Source organism: Opisthocomus hoazin, chromosome 2, assembly GCF_030867145.1.
Source record: "Opisthocomus hoazin isolate bOpiHoa1 chromosome 2, bOpiHoa1.hap1, whole genome shotgun sequence".
Lineage (NCBI taxonomy): Eukaryota > Metazoa > Chordata > Aves > Opisthocomiformes > Opisthocomidae > Opisthocomus > Opisthocomus hoazin.
In genome coordinates this window covers 93275647-93298966 of record NC_134415.1, presented here as the reverse complement: position 1 = coordinate 93298966, position 23320 = coordinate 93275647, and the positions used below count along the sequence as shown (strand labels likewise).

The 23320-nt window shown below is 40.6% G+C and overlaps 1 long non-coding RNA gene across 1 annotated transcript in view; it reads right to left on the bottom strand.

Moving 5' to 3' along the window:
- LOC142358795 (uncharacterized) overlaps window positions 1–23320 on the bottom strand; it is a 72285-nt gene that overhangs the window by 3685 nt on the left and 45280 nt on the right. Inside the window, exons 3-4 of the long non-coding RNA XR_012761854.1 lie at window positions 11557–11636; window positions 7654–7766 (exon numbers count right to left, since the gene is read on the bottom strand). This is a non-coding gene — a long non-coding RNA (uncharacterized LOC142358795). The remainder of the gene's footprint in view (window positions 1–7653; window positions 7767–11556; window positions 11637–23320) is intronic.

The window sequence follows — 23320 nt, the reverse complement described above, 5'->3', positions numbered from 1 at the left end:
TAACAGGAAACGCCGCATGAGAAAGGAAGACAGATACAGAGCAAGAAATCTTCCTCATGAGAATGTCTGCAGGAAGACAACAAAGCATTTGGTATTAGCAGTCTGTGGAATAGCAACACCGCTAAATAAAATGTCTCCCATTCATATACTGAACTGACAACCTCCTAAAGGCTGGCATTCATTCACGAGCTGCTCAGCGCATTCCCAGTTGATGTAACGTGTTTCACAAAGCTCATTATATTACCTGTATGCATCACAGATTGTGGTGTTAGCTATCCCTTTTGGAGTTTTCAGATTCTATTTTCGGCATGATAAACAATATTATGTCCACGTGTGGTTTCTTTAAAGGTGATGTGTTCCGATTTCTTAGTAAGTTGCCATCCAACCAAGAAGTCTCATTTCAGGGAGCAGATCCATTTATTAGTATAAAAGCTTTCTGCTGAACCATTTCCTTAGCATTTCCTTTTTTCTCCAAGATGACCATCAGTGTCTGTTCTCTCTCTTAGCCTAGATCTCATGCAAATGGATGCTGATATAACTGGTTAATATTATTAAATAAAAGCAAGAACAATCAGTGTGTATGAAAGACTATGATCTAACTCACCTTGCCATTTGAAACAGCTGGCAGCCCTTGCTGGCCATCTCGTAACTCTCTGCTCTAATTCTGCTCTTGGCTCTACACCCTCATTCTCCAGATAAGACAATGACTTTCGCATGACAGAGCTCTGCGTAGTCACTCACACAGGGAAAGATGTCCTTACTGTTCGCTAAGCAAAACATGGTTTGAAAGCAAAAGAAAAAGGAGTGTGCTAAAGATAGACTGCAAGTACAGAGGATATAAAAAGCAGCTTCTTCAGAGGAAGTTACTAAAGGTCTGGTTTGCATCTTCATTGGTGTAATCAAAGACAGAAGTCACCCCATGGTTCAATACAAGCAGGAAAAAAATATCTCTTCCCCAAACACCATTTTAAAGACAGCTATTAAAAACTAGTGTTCTTCCTTTGACAGTCAAATTCTATAAATTTTCCCAGAGTCACAAATACCAGTCATGGCATACTAGAATTGTGATTAATAAAAAGAAACAAACCCTTCTGCTTCTGGTTTCATCCTCATAACACATAATTTTCTCTTTAGAGAAGATGTTTCTTTATCTGAGAGCAGAAGCACACGATGCTGTTCAGTAGATACATCAAAAGCCTTTTATGAGATCCAAAGATGTTCTACACTACAGAGTTTTCAGATCATTAACTCACCATTTATTGTATTTCATATTATTTTAGTGGATTCAATCTGTTAAGAAGAAGAGCCCAAAATAAATCTTAGGATTTATTTTTTAAGTCTTCTGACAGTATTCCTAACCAACACAAAAATAACTAGAAATGTGTTACAAAGAGTTAGATTTCACACTTCTCCACTCAGAACAGCAGACAAAAGCTTTTTTGCATACCCTCCATAAAAGAAAGTAATTAGACGACTATTTCAGTTGTCTTCACATTCCAGCCACAAACTAGGAAAAGCTACCAACAGCCTGATGTTTCCAAGCAACTAGTTACACAGAGTGTCAGCTAACCATAAGAAGTGCCTGTGTTGTGGAGGGAGGTGGCTAAATACTTTCTTAGAAACAGAATTAAAACAGAAGTTCCATGTCTAAAGGGAGAGCTCTTGTGCGGTACATATTGGCTCCTTGTTTCTAATTTGTTTATGTGTTTTCACATAAAAGAAGCAAATGCTGATGTGGACCCTGTGTGCAAGTGTTAGTAATGCAAAACTACAGTTATTACTATAAGCTGTTGCTGGACAACACTACAGAATCATGGAATAAGAGAATGGCAGGGGCTGGAAGGGACCTCTGCAGGTCATCTAGTCCAAACCCCCTGCCCAAGCAGGGTCACCTACAGCAGGCAGCAGACAACTTTGTCCAGGCGGATCTTGAATATCTCCAGAGAAGGAGACTCCACAACCTCCCTGGGCAGCCTGTTCCTGGGCTCCATCACCCTCAGAGGGAAGAAGTTCTTCCTCATGTTCAGACGGAACTTCCTGTGCCTCAGTTTGTGCCCATTGCCCCTTGTCCGGTCACTGGGCACTACTGAAAAGAGTTTGGCCCCATCCTCCTGACACCCACCCTTCAGATATTTGTAAGCATTTATAAGGTCCCCTCTCAGCCTTCTCTTCTTCAGGCTGAACAAGCCCAGCTCCATCAGCCTCTCCTCGTAGGAGAGGTGCTCCAGTCCCCTCATCATCCTCGTAGCCCTCCGCTAGACTCTTTCCAGTAGCTCCTCATCTTTCTTGAAGTGGAGAGCCCAGAATTGGACAGAGTATTCCAGATGAGGCCTCACTAGGGCAGTGTAGAGGGGAAGGAGAACCTCCCTCAACCTGCTGGCCACACTCCTCCTAATGCATCCCAGGATCCCATTAGCTTTCTTGGCAACCAGGACACACTGCTGGCTCATGGTCAACCTGTTGTCCACCAGGACACCCAGGTCCTTCTCCACAGAGCTGCTCTCCAGCAGGTCCACCCCAAGCCTGTACTGATGCATGGGGTTGTTCCTCCCCAGGTGCAGGACCCTGCACTTACCCTTGCTGAACCTCATCAGGTTCCTCTCTGCCCAGCTTTCCAGCCTGTCCAGGTCTTACTGAATGGCAGCACAGCCTTCTGGTGTATCTACCACTCCTCCCAGTTTGGTGTCATCAGCAAACTTGCTGAGGGTACATTCTAACTCTTCATCCAGGTCGTTGATGAAGAAGTTAAACAAGACTGGGCCCAGTACTGACCCCTGAGGGACACCACTAGTTACCAGCCTCCAACTAGACTCGGCGCCACTGATGACAACCCTCTGAGTTTTGCCATTTAGCCAGTTCTTAATCCATCTCACTGATCACTCTTCTAGCCCACACTTCCTGAGCTTCACTAGGAGGATATTATGGGAGACCGTGTCAAAAGCCTTCCTGAAGTCTAGGTAAACAACATCCACGGCTCTCCCCTCATCTACCTAGCCAGTCATGCCATCGTAGAAAGCTATTAGATTGGTCAGGCATGATTTCCCCTTGGTGAATCCATGTTGACTGCTCCTGATAACCTTCTTTTCTTCCACTTGCTTGATGATGACCTCCAGGACAAGCTGCTCCATCACCTTTCCCGGGATGGAGGTGAGGCTGACTGGCCTGTAGTTCTCTGGGTCCTCCTTCTTGCCCTTTTTGAAGATTGGAGTGACGTTGGCCTTTCTCCAGTCCTCGGGCACCTCTCCTGTCCTCCAGGACCTCTCAAAATGATGGAGAGTGGCTCAGCAATGACATCCGCCAGCTCCCTCAGCACTCGTGGGTGAATTCCATCAGGGCTCATGGATTTGTGGACGTCCAGATCGCTTACACGATCCCTCTCGCAGTCCTCCTCGACCAAGGGAAAGTCATCCTCTCTGTGGGCTTCTTCTCTTACCTCCAGTGCCTCCGATTCCTGAGGGCCAGTCTTAGCACTGAAGACTGAAGCCAAGAAGGCATTCAGTAGCTCTGCCTTCTCTGCATCCTCCATCACCAGGACACCCGCCTCATTCAGCAGTGGCCCCACATTGTCCCTAGACTTCCTTTTGCTGCTGATGTACTTGAAGAAGCCCTTCTTGTTGTTTTTGACATCCCTTGCCAGCCTCAATTCCAGGTGGGCCTTGGCCTTCCTCGTTGCATCCCTGCATGCTCTGACCACATTCCTGTATTCTTCCCAAGTGGCCTGCACCTCTTTCCATATTCCACTTATCTTTCTCTTCCACCTGATCTCCGCTAGAAGCTCCTTGTTTAACCATGCAGATCTCCTGCCTCCTTTGCTCGATTTCTTTCTCAGGGGGATGCACCGCTCCTGAGCATGGAGGAAGTGATGTTTAAAGAGCGACCAGCACCTCTTGGACCCCACTGCCTTCGAGAGCCCTGTCCCATGGGATTCCTCCCAGTAGCTCCTTGAAGAGGCCAAAGTTAGTCCTCCTGAGGTCCAAGGTTTTGATTCTGCTTATTGCCCTGCTTCCTTCACGCAGGATCCTGAACTCCACCATTTCATGGTCACTGCAGCCGAGTCTACCTCCAGCCTTCACATCCTCCACCAGTCCCTCTTTGTTTGTTAATACAAGGTCCAGCAGAGCACTTTTGCTTGTTGGTTCCTCTACCACTTGCATCAGAAAGTTATCATCGATGCTCTGTAGGAACCTCCTGGATTGCGAATGCCTAGCTGTATGATCTTCCCAGCTGATGTCAGGGTGACTGAAGTCCCCCATGAGAACCTACTGAGAGAAACGGGTGCTCATTCCCTGCCATAGCACTGTTCCCTTCTTTTTGTTTGCTGTACAGAACTTAAATCAATCATCTATAATTTTCTTGATAAAGTACATTTTGCTGCACCCTCAGATTTCCATACATTGTTGTTTGAAATAACACATGACATTGTCAGCATCTTAAAGTTTTTTCCAGACTTTCACTGGAGAGATTTGTAGAGCAGAATAAGATTTAGAGTTCAACAGACAACATTCTACTGCCTGATTCTTTATTGTCCTACAGCTTGGAAAGTAGTCAACATCTTGACAAAGTGTATGTATGCTTTTAAAAAACCAAAATAGTTATTTTTTACATTCATTTCAGAAGTGTAAAACTACCTTAGCTGCATATCAGAGAAGGCCAGACAGATTGGTGTAAGTTGTAATTTGCTTTTCCTTTATCAATTGTAATAATTATCCCCCAAAACATTTCTAGGAAAAAAAAAATCATCCCATTGCTCACTGTGTAATCTAACAAGTGCAAGGGAGTGAAAACAGTAGGTTGCAGCCCTTCCAAGTGATATTTCTCAGGAATGCATGGAAGTGATTCATATCAAAGACATTTAACTACAGGGGAAACATATTGAGACTGTAATCAGTATGGGTACAGGAGCGGAAGCTGAGCACAGTGTATTTGCTGCTTTCCAAGCAAAGGATTTGTCTAAATAGAGTCCTGATTTTAGAAGTGAAAATTCTATTAACGGAAGATTTTGATGACTTCACTTCTGAGGTACCACCCTGGAAAGGTAGCACTAAATCTTGACAAGATCCTGAAACATCAACATGTACTACATTTCCTTTGGAAAACATTTTCAGTAAGTTGGCTTATTGAAAATAGAGAAATAACATTTTTGCCAGAAATAATGGCCAGCCACCGACTCTAGTCTGAGCAGTCAATGCCAAATATTTTTCCATTTAATTGTAAACCAAAGAATTCACCAGAAAGCAAATGACACATTTAACAGACAACATTGCATTTTAGGTCGGCAACCATCTGTGACTTAAAGGGCAGTGAGCCTGTGAACATCCCCAGTGTCAACTTTACCACCTGATACCTCCATCTGTACAGTACGGTGAAAACTGATGGATGAGACCACATTACCTACTAGAAAACAAAACAAAACAAAACAACAACATCACAATTTACACAACGCATGATCTAAACAAAACAAACATTGGACTCTGTCTCCTGCATAGACTAACCAATCGTTTTTCTTGGAAAGATGATTATGCTGGTCTGCTGTTTAGCTTTTCTCTTCCGTGTCACTATTGGTCCCATGCCATAACCATCTGGATTGTACCTTCAAGTTGCCAAATTTTCGAGAGATTTGGTTCCTATCCAGACTGTAAGCAAGCAAGCTTCCAAGCATTCAATGTTGTGTCAATCACAAGTTTTAAAAAACTTTGGGAATTTTCATACATGTATACAGACTTCAAGGGATAAGCTCATTATTTACTGCTGCTTTAGCTTATCAAACTTTATCACTCCAGCCCCAGATTTGTGAAGCTTCCTGTCAGCAGTTTTCTTTGAGGCTGATTATAATGTTGTTTTTTTCTCTCTCAGATTCATAAAAACAATTCAAAAGAGGTCTACAACCAGATATATCAGAGAAAGTGTATGCCTCATGCATCCAGATATCTGCACTGCATTGAGCATTTGGTTTGGCATTAATCCCATTTTCACTGGGATGAATTTTCCTTTGGGTATCACTAGTCCAAGAAAAAGAAGAGTGGTCTAGGCACAAATGTCACTGGAGAGAGACTAACTGAGGCTACAGGACCTCTGCAACATTTTCGGTCAGTGAGCCTGTGCAGCTTTACTTCCATGTCCCAGGAGATACTGGCAAGTACGTGTACTTACACAGCATGGCCCAAGCCCAGAGTAAATCTAGTACTTAAGGCCAAATCCCATTCTCTAGCCCTGAGAGCAGCACAGTCTGCTTTCTGCCCATACAGGTGAAAAATTGTTTCCTTCCAGTGGCCTTATTTGAAGCCCCAAATGAAAGACCTCCTGGCCTGTCTTGTCCCCCAAATCATGCCCAGGTATTATTTGACAGAGTGGTCATTGGCATAGGCTAAAACTGTGCCAAGGAGTTCAACAGTCTGGACAACAGCAAGATAGTAACTAGGCCTGTTCAGCCTTCCACTCTAGACAGTCAGTATGCATGCTGGCAATGATGCAAACATATTATATATTTGGTAGATAAATTTTCCGTTTAGTTTACAATTGGGGAATTTTCCATAATTTGAGAAAAAACCACATTATACAGAAACAATGCTCTCAGCAGTCTTAAAACCTGCAACAGATTTCATTCTTCTGTAGTGCAGTGGAGAAGTAACTTGTTTGTTGTTCTGGATAATATTTTTAGCCATGGTTATAGACAGGAGGAATACTGTCTTCTGCAGTGTCTTTTTTTTTTCTAGTGGGAACCACCCTTTGAAACATCTTTCTTTTTGGTTATGGTCATGCTCAGCTAAGTCTGGTCCAACAGGCAAACAAATGCTGCTTTCTTTTGAAGAGATGATGGGATTGGTAACAACCCAACTACAGGGTGTGCCCACACTGAATATATTCAGGAAAAGACAGAAACATCCTGCAATTATAAAGCACACTGAGAAATAAAATATCCTGACCATCATTCTCATTGCATTTCTCTCATCACTGCCTGAAAATTGATGAAATTTATTGCAGAACAACTACTACCTTAAAACAAAATAACCAATAGAGTTAAAAGCCGTAAACAGCCAACAAATGAAAAAGGAAACTTCAGCAGTTTGGAACATGTAACATTCTTCAGTGGATTTGTAATGCAGGAAGAAAAAAATGTATTTCAGAAGACGAAAATATCTCCGGTTTGAGTGGAAATGTCTGGGTTTTACATTCAATGATCTAGTTGTAGGTGTAAGGTTCCACATTGATTTTAATATTTATCGAATTGCTGATCCTTCAAGAGTAAGTAAGAATTAAGTTTGGAATTCCATCCAAAAAAGACAATACATCACAATAATGAAGAAAGAACTTGATGTATAAGTCAGAAAGACAAATACTGCTCTGTTTGTGTGAGCAGTTGCATTCATTATGATTTGTAAAGTGTTGTGTGAAATTCTGAGATGAAATCTTCCTCCATGTCTATCATGGTATTTACTCTGTGCATCTACTGCTCTCATATTATCATTGAGTTTAAATCTTGTATATGTCAAAACATAGATTATCTGAATAGGCATCGCTTGCTAATTGCTCAGACTGGGTTACGTTTTATTTTTCATTGTTAAAGCCGCAACATCTTATTTTGGGATGTTTTCAGATGTTTTCCCTAGCCATCTTAAACTAAAACAGCAGGGTTATAAATATGGGTTTTCTCACCTGTTGAGGAAGCAGCTGAAGTCCCCATAAAACCATTAACCTTCTGAGAAGCTTGTACATAGCACTGGTAGCACATGTCCCATTTTTGTCATGACAGTTCCACTCACATGGCACTGAGCATAAAGACATCAAATAAAATCAGCAGAGAGATCTCATACATGGTAAGAATTACAGCTGTACTAATAATACCAACTCAGCTTTGTGAACAGCTCTCTGAGGCCTCACGCGGCATAAATTGAATTGATCTTTCTCTTTCAGTGGCAAGATCTATACCTTTTCTTAAGTAGTACACTTACACTGTTAACCTTTACTGTCAAGAAAAGCCCAGCTCACCAAGGAGAAATACGGAGATGAAAAATGTTTTCATAATATTTTGTTGATTGAAGTGCTCACGTATTCCACCTTTAAAGGTCCAGAGACACTACTGCTACTGAGCATGACCCAAGAAGATAGTGCTGACAACACACATGTGAAGAGTAAGACTGAAGGATAAACAATGACAAATTGTCAGACACTGACTTCATCCTAGCAATTCTCAAACTGAAAGAAATCTTTCAAGGCTACCTCTTTCCACAGTGGGCCTCTCATTAGATTGGTGAGATTAAAAACTAATTAGAAGCATCTAAATTCAACTTACATTTGCAAGTTGAATGAACTGTCAATTTACAAAACAAAATGCTACTGGATGAGGATGATACAGTATTGGAAAATGCCAGACAATTAGGTGATGCAACCAAAATAAGAGGTATGGTGATTACACGAATTCTAATAAATCCTCCTTCATTAAAACAAATTAGAATGCCTTCGTCATCTTTGCCCATGTTTTCACACCTATCACAGAAGTGTAAAAATCAATTCCAAACTAATTGGCACTTCAGGGAGAAGAGTCTGGCAGCCAGTTTTCCCATATCAAAGAGCAGAAGGGCATTGAGCAACAGTAGGTCAGAGATGGCAAAACTATTTCTTACATAGTGCCTGAGCAGGGCAGAAAGCTTTAACTTGCAGTGACAAAGTATACCCTTCAGGATGAATCTTTTCTTCACGGCCACAAAATATTTCTCCACCGTAAACAGTGAATGTGGTTTTGCTCAGTTTAAATGCCAGTAATAACACCCTTTTCTATTCTTTTTCCTGGCTGCCTTTACTCATTAAGCTGTTTTAAGGAGAGTTGTAATAAACGCACTTTTAAAAGGTCTTGCCTTAAGCAAATCTGAGACTCATACGTTTAAATAGCTTACTCTGTGGCAAGAAAGACTTATTGAAGGAATCTGGCTGCAGTGACATGAAGGAAAAAGAATATAATGTCTTTAGCAGTATTCTCTTACTGATTGTCTTATTGGCCTTTGTGTTGCAGCAGAATCACAGAATCACAGAATCACAGAATCACAGAATCACGGAATAAGAGAATGGCAGGAGCTGGAAGGGACCTCTGTGGGTCATCTAGTCCAACCCCCCTGCCCAGGCAGGGTCACCTACAGCACGCAGCAGACGACCTTGTCCAGGCGGATCTTGAATATCTCCAGAGAAGGAGACTCCACAACCTCCCAGGGCAGCCTGCTCCAGTGCTCCGTCACCTTCAGAGGGAAGAAGTTCTTCCTCATGTTCAGATGGAACTTCCTATGCTTCGGTTTGTGCCCATTGCCCCTTGTCCTGTTGCTGGGCACCACTGAAAAGAGTCTGGTCCCATCCTCCTGACACCCACCCTTCAGATATTTGTAAGCATTTATAAGGTCCCCTCTCAGCCTTCTCTTCTTCAGGCTGAACAAGCCCAGCTCCCTCAGGTCTCCTGTGGGACAGATGCTATAGTCCCCTCATCATCCTCGTAGCCCTCTGCTGGACTCTCTCCAGTAGCTCCTCATCTTTCTTGAAGCGGGGAGCCCAGAACTGGACACAGTACTCCAGATGAGGCCTCACTAGGGCAGTGTAGAGGGGAAGGAGAACCTCCCTCGACCTGCTGGCCACGCTCCTCCTAATGCACCCCAGGATCCCATTGGCCTTCTTGCAGCCAGGGCACACTGCTGGCTCATGGTTAACCTGTCGTCCACCAGCAGAATGACTTTGAGAAATAATCATAACATGAAATTCAATACTGAGGCAGCTTAATGAGAAAAAATTATCAAAGATTAACATTTTATTGGAAGAAATCTTCAAAATAATGAACATTTAGGTAAAAATCTTCAGGAAGAAATCATAAAGTAATGTAGTTTTATACCTAAGTTAGTGCAGTTTCATCTAAATCTTACGTAGTTACTTTAGAAGTTGAAGTCCAAGCTTAACTCCTGCAAAAACAATCTATGAAGAAGGCAAGTGAAGAAGGTATTCTTCATGGTTCCTTATTAGGAATATGTAGTATATTTTCTTTTTTTATCCTTTTCATATAGAAATCAACACACTGTATAAAAGCAGCTAACAGACTCTTGAGCCAAAAGAAAAAACACTCAAAGTGCTCAGAGTTAACCTAGCCCTGCTCTCTGCAGTGTTTAACTTCTATTTCAATGGGGATAGAGTGGCACAGGTATTAAGCGCTACGGATAAATTAAACCCTGCAGCTTCAGATTATCAAATCTGTATTTTGAACTGAAAGAAAAAAGAACCTTAATGCACATATCTATGTACCTTATACGGTTCAGCTACGTTTTAATTTCAGTTTAATTTACTTTGCTTTTCTTAAACTACTGACAAGTTTTCAGTTATACACTCCATTATGCCATGTTTTTTCTGAGAAGAGCTGAGTTACTCAGAAGTTTTGCTATACAATGAAAATCATAGTAGGCTTTATTTCACAGCCTTACTCAGTCACCAGAGCTTTATAGGAATGTTTTCAAAAAATATTTTTTAGATTTATTTTTGAGAAACGGCAAACACAACTTTTTTTCTGTAACTCCTCACTTAAATCTACAATATGGAGGAGAGGGTCAAGACACAGCCATAGTGAAGTCAGCGGGAATTAGATATCCCAGAACAAGGACTCTGCCCAGAGTTGCCTTTCATGCCATTTTTGTCCTACAATACCAGAACCAGAACCGTTGTCTGCTGAGCAGGGTCCTTCTCCCTTTCTCAGTCCAACATTAAATACTTCATTTCCATACCAGATTGCAACTTCATTTGGATCCAAAGTCCATGTGAAAAAGCAGGACATTGTTCAATATTGCCACATCTAGCTGTGAGCGGGACAGTCCAAATGAATTCACCTGCCCGAGCTAGATGGCAGCCACCAGGAAAGAGTGGTCGCCCACCAGAGCCTGAGGGACCCCTGAATTAGGCAAAGAGGTCTCTGAAAGAGGACAGCATAATCATAAAACTTCATTATGATTCCCTCCTTCTAAACCTACTGTTGTGTATCTCATTTACCTGAAAACTTTTTTCATGTTTTTTTAAGGCAAAGTAAGAATAATAGGGTTTTTTTGTATTAAGATGGTTTTCCCTTCTATAATTCTTTGTCATGTTTTTGTAAATGTAAGTGGAAAATTAAAAGTAAGATGACAATTAATACAGAATTTCCTTTTCTTATCCTCTACTAGTAGACAGTCAACATTAGCAACTGAATATTTCCTTGACCTACTTCATACGAAATATATTTTTTCATCAGAAAAATGAAGCAACGCTCTGGCACAGAGCTGCTAAACTGTATAGTGTTTGCTAAAAGTGGAACTATTATTTCAACATTGACAACAAAGGAAAACAGTAAGAAACATTTCTGCAGTTTACTGAATGGTATTCTAATAACATTAAAAGAACATAACATTTTAAAAGAGCACTACCAGATCTCCATAAATGTTTCCCTGAAAATCCTGAGCAGTTTGACTCTCTGCCAGGAATTTAGGACCCTTATTGAACACACTCGACTTCTTTACAGTGTGTCGTGGTTTTTCAACTGTCAGCTGAAATAATATATGTGTTTACCTGATAATCCAGATGTAAGAAATAGATTTTTCCATTAAAGGAGCCTTTTCAGTGAAACAAACGATGCCTTATTTCTGGAGCTGAAAATAAAATAAGAGTCACATGTCCATAAAATACTGCTATTTTACAGGGGTATTATCTAATAGCATAATTATAGGCAGCGTTATTTACAATAGCAGTAATTATACCTGCCTAACAGTTTCCATTGTATACTGAAAAAATAATACAATAAAAGACGAAAAGATATCTTTTTTTCTTCTAAGTCTAACTGCTTATTCCTATGCTTCAAATTTTCCCCAGAAACTGAAAACACTGCTAACATTTTTGGGATGTTGCCCAAATTTACATCGATAGATTGATTTTGTTGTGCTAGTGCTGCAGTATCTGGTAGCCCGAAAGTCCAAATATGCTTAAATTTCAAAACCACCAAGGTGACGCTTATCTGAGTAATCAGGGAAGTCTTAGCTTCAGTTCCACTTCCTATACATGAGCCAAAATATTCCAGCCTTCTGGGTAAACTCAAGACCTTTTGAAAGAACAATATGGAAGAATCAGGTCCTCGGTGGATATAAGGCCACACTGATGTTGAAAATTATGATATTTTGCATTGTGGTCCTGGGCTGGAGTCCTCAAGCTATGTTTATGAAGAAGCACAGCAGAGGTGTAAGGATACTGTGTAATTCTGATGGAGGAGGCAAATGAACTTAAAATTGGAATGCCTTTCTTCCTTTTCTGGAAGCATTAGTGTTGCTTCTTACCATATATAAGAATACTTCCAATATGAGAAATGGAAGACAGCTGCCAAAATGGCAAAAGAATGATGTTATAAGTTTTCTCAGGAACTCTGTTCATGCTCTGAAATATATACTTGTAGAAACTAAATAATATTATCCTTATCTGCAATATAAACTTCATGTACAGAAGAATCAATAAAATATCATCATTCGCCAGAATGCTTTGTGCTTCTATAGTTTGAAAACTTGCTTCTAAGTTACCGCCTCAATTTTTCAAAGACTCCTTTGACTCAGAGAATATATTCAGCAGAGATATACAAGCATGTGAATAGACAGTCTGTGCAAGTGCTCACTGGATAAATTCCCATGTTAAAAGACACCTTTCTCCATAATTGCCATTGTCATCGGAGACAATGAATTTAAAAGGCCTTCTCATGTGCAGCCAATTGCATCAAAATTTCCCAGCACCAAAAACCCTGCCCTTTGCAAACAGCAGCTTCTAAAACCCACAGAAATAGGAGCCAAGTGAGCAGTGCCACACAGTTTTAAGAGGTTTTGTTGTGGGAGTAGCTATTGCTCACAAATCTTAATTCTTTTATTCTAAAGATTTATAAAACATTGAAATAAACTGAGCAAACAGTAAAAACAATTTTTTTAAAGTGCATAACATTCCTATCTGGAAAATGTTGGAGCCATTTTTGGACAGAGAGTTGCTAAGGGAGAAAAGTGAAGAGAAACCAGCTCTGCAGAGCACTGCAGTCTTGGGTAAGCTGGGCTCAGTCATCTGAAATCCGTTGAGCTCATTTTTATCCTTATTCCAATTCTGTGATGGTTTGGAGGAGGTTTATAAACAATTCCAAGATAATTCAATTTTTAAAAAATAACTTCAGCACTCTGTTTATAGTCCTTTAAAAACATTTTATCTTGAAAAACAAACCAAAAGGTAACTTCAAAACTTTGGCAAATGCATTTCATCTAACAGACAGGAATCAAGAGTCTGTTTTCAAGAAAACAAAGATTACTTTTCATAGACTTCATGGTAAGTTGATGTGTTTTCTAAGCTCACAAATACCGACGCTCCTCTCCAGCACTCAGAAGAAACATTTTGTTTTAAACATGTGATTTGGTTTCCATTGAAATAGCACACTTTGCCTGAGCCCTAGCCTGTGTCAGACCCCCCGAGAAGCATAGATACTGCTTGGGGCTTCCCAGCCCATTCATCACCACTGCATTTGGGTAAATTCACTTGCAGTAGTCAATCTTTGAGAAAAAGTGGAGGGAGAAAAATTTTTTCTCCCATTGCAACCAGGCTCAGCGTATGTAGTGGTGATGATACCTTATGGTTATTCATTTTCTTTTTTATCCATGCAGTTTCGCACTGTGAGGTGGAGAGCTGACCCAGACATGCTGACCACCATGACTCTATGCATGCCCAATCCATTCACGAGCTTGTGCGCCTAGCTTCTGCTTTGTTCAGAGCTTCCACAAAGTCTACAGAAGCAGCTGATCTGGGAGTATCTCCAGCTCACGTGAAGCTGATCTGCAGGGTCAGACGCTAGCGTGCAATGCCACTGTGATTGTTCTCTCTGTCTGTATCTGTACTAAGAAACCAAGCAGTGCCAAGCCTTATTCTCTGCTGCTGAGGACAGACTTTATAATCCAGCAATATACTGTATAAACCACGCAAGCCGCACAAGTCTTCTTACCAACAGGATGGCAGCATCTAAACTACATTTCAGGAACAGTCTGGGAAAGCTGGAAACTGTGAGTATGTAACCCAAAGGAAAGCTATGCTGAAGACAATGCAAAAATTAAACTTACACACAATTACATTACCTTGCTGAAGCCTGAGCCCTGACACTGTTGAACTCATTGGGAAAGATCTAGACTTTACATCCAGAGGTGGATACATGATTGAGCGTTTTTGTGTCTGCTGTGTGCACTAGATATGACTACGAACTTCAGAACAAGGTCACGGCCATGTTTGGTTGACACTGTAAACATACCATATTAACCCAAAACATACTGTGGCCAAGATCTGTCCATTAATTATAGTTAGTTTTGCAGCAGCACCTCAAAGAGGAGAAAGATGCACAGAACATTACAGTTTTGGATAAATAGCTTAAAAGAGAAAATACTTATGTGCATTGAGAGGTATGGGTAAAAAACAAATTTAAAAAAAAAAAAGGAAGAAAGAATACCGGATGTCTACCCACCAGCTTCAACCTGAGAGAAAGTCATCTGCTCCAGTGGAGGCACAGAGAGTGCCAGTCCTCTTCAGGTCACACTACATATGCCCTCCCATTTGTCAGATGTCTCTACATCCTGTGTGTATTGTATTTTTCCTTTTTTCTTCTTGGCTTATTGTCAGAAGAAAGCACATAAGATGCATCTCACTTCCAGTCTTCTTGCAGCCTAAGTATTCTTTCTTCCTGCAGTTTGCTCTGAGCAGTTGTTCCTGCACTGGAAGAGTAAGACTGCCGCTGGCCCGATTCCTAGATTTCTTGTAGAGCTAGTTACCTTCTCTGCTCAAGTGTCTGCCATGAATTTAATCCCTTCCCCAGATAGTTCATCTGTCCCCACTTTTCAAAGCATTTCTGGAGAATGTGTCTGTTTTTCTCAAGAATAATTCTTGTACACTGAAATCACAAGTACAACAAATGATCCTGTCCTTCAGCTAATGAATGTAAAAATCCTTCCAAAGTTACATGTAATTATGAGACATCACTGCTCCAAAAATGTGCTTTGGTTCCCCCTCTGGTTCTTGGCCACCGGTAAAGAAAAACAGTCTCATTTTAAGTCTTAGTTTGTCTTGGGTCACCGTTTACATGAAATTACCAGTTGTTCCAATGTCTTTGTTCTTGTTTCTGGCAATTGTGCCTCTTTGACTTCTCACCTCTCATCTACCTGATGAGACAGTGAAAACAATCCTTGGCTTCTTTTTCTTTTTTTTTTAATCTCTAGCAGTGCTAAGATCTGTAAGCTCTGAATACAGATACAGTTTTAGCTCCCGTTGTTTCCCTAGTGGTGCAAGGTTTGTCTAGAAATCTGGCATTCCTGCTGGCCCGTCTCTGTGTGTTGCCTTTTCCCTTTTCTTCCACTTCTCTTCATGCTCCTTTCTTTGCTGTGGGTCTCACTTAGCTGACCACCATTTCAGCTACTGAATGCAACGGATAACTGCAAAGGGTGAAGAGCCACCCCACACACTTTCTTATGGATTGGGATCCATTTATTGCTTTCTCTGCTGGTTGATGCCCAGAGATGTTTGGCTTATGCTAGAGCGTTTTGATTAGTGAAGGCATTAACAATGTTGCCCCTCCCTGCCCAGACAACCTTCTTCATGAAACCCTGTTACTGTCAAGACTGCTATTCTTCTGCCAGACTTGGCTGAACCCTGCCCTGGGGCTTAAAATTCATAGGGGTGAAAAACACACATGCACATTCAAGTAAAGCTAGAAACTGAAGCTGCTTATCACTGTCAAGGGAGCTTCTCTTACAGCCAGCACACAAAGCAAACTCCCCCTTCCTGCAGCCCCCAATACTTCTTCCAAACTCCATGCAGAGAAAATGTTGAAATAACGCACTCTCAGCTCCGTGGAAAACAAAAGCCTGTGGGAGGTCACGGAGAGCCTCATGGATTTTTTTGTTTTGCTAATCCGGTTGGTGAATCACTCTGACTACTTGCTTAAGCTTACCTTCATTGTGCCTTTTATCCTCAGCTTCAGGCAGGGGATGGACATCACCATTTGTGTGCCAGGCTGCCAGGCTAACTGTGGACATTGGGCACTTTGACATACCCTCTAAACAGTATGGTTTTAAGGACTAATACCCTTCCCTGCACCAAAACATCTACATGCCTTGAAAGGAGGGTTTGGGCATCTTTTCACTGATGTGTAATACAACACAGTTCACACAAGTACTGTATGCACAGCAACCAGGGAAACCTCAGAGCAATCAAAACATGATTAGCAATAGATACACACCCAGCCTTACCCTGTATTGTCTCCTTTCTCTGACAAATAGCGATCATTTAAGGTAAGGTCCTACAATGGCTTTATCAGCCACAAAAACAGTACCCTAACCTGTGCTCTCTAGCTTGCTGATGACAGAACTGATAATTGTGCAGGACCAAAGAATTGGAGTGCAGCTGTTATTTGCTTATTAAAAGTCTCAGAGGAAAAGATACAAACACACACGCATGCATAAACTCAATTAAAGTGGTTCATTAATCTGAGAAGATGCCTTCCCTTTGACAGTCTGCACTGCAGTCTGAGCTAGGCAGTGCAAAAACCCTTTTCTTGTCTGAGTAATTTGAGACACAAAATTCCAAGTGCTCAGATAAAAATTACTGCTTCTCCACTTTGCCCATAGGGCCTAAGTGTTGCAGATTTTGATGCAAAAACGTTGAGAACACTTTTATTTTTCCATCTACTAGTAGGATGTTTCAAATTACAGTACTGTGCCAGGTCTCTGCTTTTCCTATGTTAGAGGCAGTCCTCGGTGGTGAGATACCTCCCAGAATGATTTAAAAAGTCCTTGGTAAATACCTGTATTTGCTGGGCCCACAAACTACAAAAATCATCTCTATGATGGACAACTGACTTTAAAACCTGTTTCCTTCATTACTCCCCTCTGCATAAGCTACTGAAAGTCTCAAAGTCAAAATACATTCATGAAACCAAACAGTACCCTGGCAAACACTTCTTTATATCTATTCACCTTGAAACTACAAACCAGGCAAGTGAAAACTCCCCAGCTGCCCTAGCAGTAAACAATCTGATTAAAATCTTCTTTTCTGATTGTACATCCACTATTCTTAATCATGCCAGTTCTTATTGAAGAGCATGGTGACACAGAAAATTATTTAAATAATTCACTTGTTTATAAGCATAGAGTCGACAGGCAGGTTCCTTGACTATTTTGATATACTGAATGACATACCAAACTGATAACTCCAGCCTATCTCCCCTCCAAATGTCATCCAGAAAACTGCAATACTGTACAGTTTGTCAAAGGTATTGACAAAGATTACAGAACTGTCAACTAACACCGGGATTTGCAGAATTCATATGAGAGTCTTGCTCTTTGATTCATATTACATCCATGCCACTGGAGAGATGCAAGAAAGGAAAGTAATGACTTCCTACTGGGTGTTTCTCGCACAAATAAAAAATACAACATATAAAAACACAGGTTTCATGATGTAACTTATGAAGTGTTTTCTGAATCACTGTGTTGTTGCATTTTGAACTCTCCACTCAGTAACATGGAGTTTTATAACATCGGCCTGTTCTATGCATGTGCAGGACAAATCAGGCAAGGATTTTTCTTACATGGATGTCATTAAAGAATGCATTTTTCAAAGATTTCTAAGATTTTGACCAAATGTAGGCTAGGTATGGCAAGTAACTAAGAAAATATATACCTAGAAAAGCATACTAATCAAAAGCAGTCCCAATAGTTATTGTTTCCCCCCAGAATCCAATGTGGTTACGAAAGGATGGCAATGACCAAGCAGAGCATTAACATAGTCACATCACCCAAAGAACACCATTCTGAAGCTTGCTCTTTTCAGTGATACAGTGATACCCTGCTAGAGTAGGAAAAGATATGCACCAAACAAGGGACAGTTTCAGTTCAGAGCCCTGCCCCTTTGCATAGGCATTTTCATAAGCATTTCAGATCTGATATCCTCTCCTTCTAGGACTTCAGTCATTGACAAAAGAGGGTCATGACCAAACAAGTCATTAGGACATACCATGCAATGCTTCACTGCTGATAAGGTAACAATTAGGGGTGTAGTCAACACTTTCTTAATGAAAGCTGCTTTCTCAAGGATGGTGAGCACACAGATGCTTATCCTAACAGCTCAGTAAACCTCAGCTATGCTTTTTGTGTGTGTGTGTGTGGGATGGCCAATAAATAATTGCTTTATACTTCTAAGCTGTGTGTACCTTCCTGGCATAGTGTTTTTGCCAGGATGTCTTAAAGATGCCCAGTCAAAACAATGCAAAAGAGGGGCTGTAAAAGGGCCTGTATGAGTTTTGAAATGAGGAGATAAAGGATGTGGTCAAAGCCAAGGCTACTGAGGAAATCCAGGTGTCCCCTTTTTTGGGAAACCTCAGTGAGGTTACTCCAGAGTCCAGTCACTGACCTGAAATCATGTCTCAGTAGCCTTCCTTACCAGTGTAGGTGGGTTGCCCCACTGTTGGCTCAACTTAATTTGTAGATATAGATTTTCCCTTCCCTTTGCCTTACTTCTGTGCTATCATAGAGATGATCCAGACAGGCTTATCATTGACTTTACTGGATATTATGATTGTCCACTGCTAAGCAGTTTATCAAATATTTCTCAAACTGTTTTTGAGGGTGTGACTTCTTATTCCAACACCACCACGAAACATGGGATTTTCTTCCCTTTTAGAGACAAGATGTATTTCAGTATCTAGACATTTTACTGGTTTTGCTTCCCACTTATTTTGATAGGCATATTCTCTAAATATGTACTTTTGAACCCTGTTACTCCTGACAGCAGCTTTATCTTTCTACATATTGCGTCAACAGCTCTGTCAGACACAGGTAGAATTTAAGTAATTGTTTTGCTAGCTGAAAGGCTTTAGATGGCAAACAGAAATAATTGTCTTTATCCGTCAGTGAAAGAAGTGCAGAACAGAAGAACAAGTATAACTTTGAAAGAAAAAACAGATTAGGTAACTCAGCAAATAAGGAAGAAGAGATTTGCATGCTACTTGCAGTACGCTTACAACTGAATTAATTTGACAAGACACACATTTTAACCATACAGAACCCTGGAACATATCTAAGCCTTTTTCATATGCAAATACAGTGAATTGTTGGCTCTTAGTTACATTTTAAGCCAAAGGAAAAATCCCTAACTGGCTATGGGCCCTAATAGATTGCTCTGACATACAAACTGGCAAAAATATAGCCCTTATGGGTTGCATAGATTTCTGTAAATAATTTATTCTGGTAAAGTGTTGCCATTGTTACTGAATCTATATAACTCTTCTGAGGGGTTGGAGATAATTCTTATTCATCCTTCAGTAAATGTGATCATGATCTGACACTGCATTGGTAGCCGCTCTCCTCAATTTGGGTATAGCTATTGTTCATTTACAAGAACAATGAGCAATTCGTATTTAGATAGAAGAAAGGTTTTGCTTGCCTTATGTTCGGTATAATGTTGTCAGCTGGACAAAGGAAGTTGTTATTGCTGTTGTATAATCAGCATGATATACTATCAAAATAGTATTCGGTTTCTTTCTTTAATTTGCTAAGTGCTTAATAATATTTCTCCTACAGTGACCACTATTGCATTTACAGTTTTACTGCAGTTTACCATTTCCTCTGCTGATTTTTGATTTCTTTATCCACAGTTTACAACAGTAAGTAATTGCTTCTCTGAAGTTACCCGAAACAAGTTTCTCTCTTTGCTTCTGCTTCTTAGGAGACTAGACTGATGTTGTGGGACAAGCTGAAAATTTTCCATTGAATACCCTCAATGTTTTTCCAACATCTTAACCTGCAGGGGCATTACTGCCTATTAAGATCTTTAATCTTTGCTTTGAAAGGGAAGTACATTCCAGCAACTGGATCACTCACCAGATTTTAGATTTTGATTATGAGTGAGGCTGACTCAAGTCAATATGTCCTAAATATGATCCAAAAGACTGATTTTTGTTCAGGTTATTGCAGCTTTCTCTATATTTTCCTTGCATACTGCAGACTTCTTAGCAGTAAGCTTTTCCAGCAGTAATTGGAAAAGTTATTTTCATTTTCTGAAAAATGAAAAAAATGAATCAGGAAATCTGATAACTGTGTAGAGAATTTTAATCTCCTACTGGGAAAATAAGTAAAATCTTCTCTTTCAGTCCACATCAACCCACATATGAAGTAGCCCATAACATTTAGCTATGTATCCAGTCAAAAAGAAACTTACACTCTTTCTCCCTAAAGTACTGCTTTGTAGCAGTTGCAGTTCACTGTATCCTGATGGCTGAGAACAATGGACTACATCTGCCATTTTGCAATGTGGAGTTGGCTGATTAATCTGAATTATGCACCCAAATACTTAGCACAGTAGCCTGAACAGGTTCATGCACAAAAGGTATGTCCTGCTGGCACTTTGTATGTGTTTCCTATGCCAAGATCTCCACTCCAGCTCTTGCCTTTGAAAATGAAACCCCGATGTGAGCGGTGACTCTAGACATTTTGATATGGCTGGTAATAACTGGGAAAAACTTAACATCATGTAGCCTACTGAACAGTCATCTGATAGCAACTATTCCTATCTGTATGAAAACCAGATGTCCCGACAACACATCTTAAATGATGCACAATTTCCTCTCTGGTTTACCACCTTGGAAAATGCAGTAGAGGAATCATGTCATTGTTTAAATCATTCAGCAGCCTTGTCACATACTGTTTGCAACACAGAGGCAGCAGCGTGGAGCTGTTTCACAGGTGTTAAATGCATCTGTCAGTGCAATAGGCCTCTTGGGTACATTTACTTCCCAGCTAAAGAGTCTGCACAGCTTCAGATTAAGAGAGTTGTCAACGTTCACAACACTCTGAATCTCATGCTTTTGGGTGGTGCCCACGAGGAAGAAAGATTGGCTCCAGGAGCTTACCAGAGTGCCCTGATGTTTCCACTTTTTGGCCACAGGGGACAGCTTCACAGTTTCTGTTGGAAACAGTTTTAGTAGCTGCAAGGGAAACAGCAGTTTCTCAGTGGTCTGTGAGTGGAGGAGCCCTTAGACAGAGCAAAGCTGACACCCCATTTCAGCAGTGTATTCAACACAACTCTGCTCTGCTTGGAAAATAGCTACCATGCTTCCAGAAGCCAACTTGGAACCTCAGTGTTGTCCACTTTGCAGCCATGGTTGCATATAGTGCAAAGCCCCAGGGAATAGGCGACCACATAAACCGACACCTCTCTGAACTGACCACCTCCACTGACTACTCAGGGTTTCAGGGCCATCACAAAATTCCTCCATGTTTCCATAGTAATATCCTGGCAGTACACCGCGGCATTTTCCAAATGCATCTTGAAAAGAGAGTTCACTGAGAAACCTTGTTCAATGATTTATTGCTAAAGTTCAGTAATTCCAGGTAAATTCCTTTGCGGAAGTTGACCGCACTTCTACTTCAGATCTCCCATCTAAAAACGTGAATATCAAGCTCTGGTTGAACCTCATATGTGCAGAATGTACAGACCCTGCACATAAGTCTTCTGATGCGGTGTCTGTACTGCTTTAACAGAATTTCCCCCAAACAATCGTCTTACCTTTTCATCAAAAAAAGCTTCTGGCATTCATGCTCTGATGAGCGTCTGTTTACCAGCTGTGTTCAAAGGGTTTGATAACAAGTTATAAAACTCTAGCAGACTGGATAGCAGCTGTTCTCTATCAATTTCATATATTTGGTCCAAAGAAGGGAAGGGGTCTTACTAATACTAGAGTAGCCTACAATACCACCCCAAAAAAAAAAGTGTGTTTTTAAATAAGTTTTCAAATAACCATAACATACTTATGGGGACTAAGGGACAGTTGTTCTCTAAGTGAATTTATCAATTATAATTTCTGCAAAGAGCAAAATCAAAGGAAGTGTTTCCTTTGAAGCTGGATAGGCAGAGGAATGCAAATCTGAGGGCCGGATAAAGGAGGACTGTGCATTCCATGCTAGTGCCCCACAGAATCCACTCTGTTGACATGATTATTTGGAATTTTGTTTCATAAATTTTAATGTGAGAAACATGACCTTCTAGACAAACAAGAATGCAGGCGTATCCTCTACACATCACTGGCATTTTAAACAGTCTCGGCCTCTCTCTTCTGAAATAAAAACAAGGAAGTAAGTGATTACTGCAGGATTTGTACAACTGTGGAGCCCAGCTGATAACGCTGATAATAATAAAACTCCCTCTGTGTAGATGTGTTCTCACCAGGAGAACTCAAAGAGGTTCTTTGTTTGCTTGTTTGTTTTACAGAAGATGTTTGGACCGTTTGTCCCTTTTTTCAGATGGTGAAGCTGAGGCACAGAGCAATGAAACCTTGCAGGCATGACCAGGAAAATAATTCAAGCCTTCCAGCCCCCAAAGGTCTTATGTCTACCCACTGCACCTTCTTGTTCTTTCATACAGTACAAGGGAATGTCCTAATGTAGAATATATAGTGTAGCATTTCCTCCTTCTACGAATTAAGCACATCTAAAGAACAGCTATATTAGAGATTCCTATTTGTAGCATAAACCATCAGGTAGTTTAGGTGTCTAGGAACATGTCAGGAAAAAAAAAGATGCTTAATGCAGCACAAAGTACTCAGAGCTTTTAGCCAGGTAAAATATTTTTACTTCAGAAGATTTTGGCTGATAAACAAATGCTTTGATTCAACCTGTTTAAAAAAAGAGGTATGTTTTATAAAAATGTTTTGTCATGCACTGTTCCTGATGATGTAATTTGCATACTCAGATCTCAGGTTGCACCCTGCCATTAGTGACAGGCATGGAAAAAAGTTAAATAAGAAAGTAACTGTAAAAATATCTTCTAATTTCATGTCTGAAATGAAATGTGAACTTTGCCTACACTCACGTGCATACGTTCTGTGGAAATGTCAAGAAAATCCAAAAGTGTTACTGTATCACCAAATGTATTACAAGGAATAGAAAAAGCATATGTAGCTGGAATGAATTTAGCATGCTACCGTGACTTTAATCTTCTTAGAAAGATTTTGCACCATTAAGGAAATTATATACCATTGGCAAATAGTTTCCCTTTAGATCTCACCACAAGGATTTCTACATAAGTAATTAAACAAGGATACAGTAGTTTTCTGAGACAGAAATGAAGAGATATGATTCTGAGAAAGTTGCCAGGATGCTATGCAGAAAGGGAAAACACTGAAGACATGTAGGATCACTTGCATAAACTCAGCTGCAACACAAATGTTCTTCATCCTAGAGACAAAAATACACAGGAGATCTAGTCTGTGTTCTTTAATGCTGAGCAATAT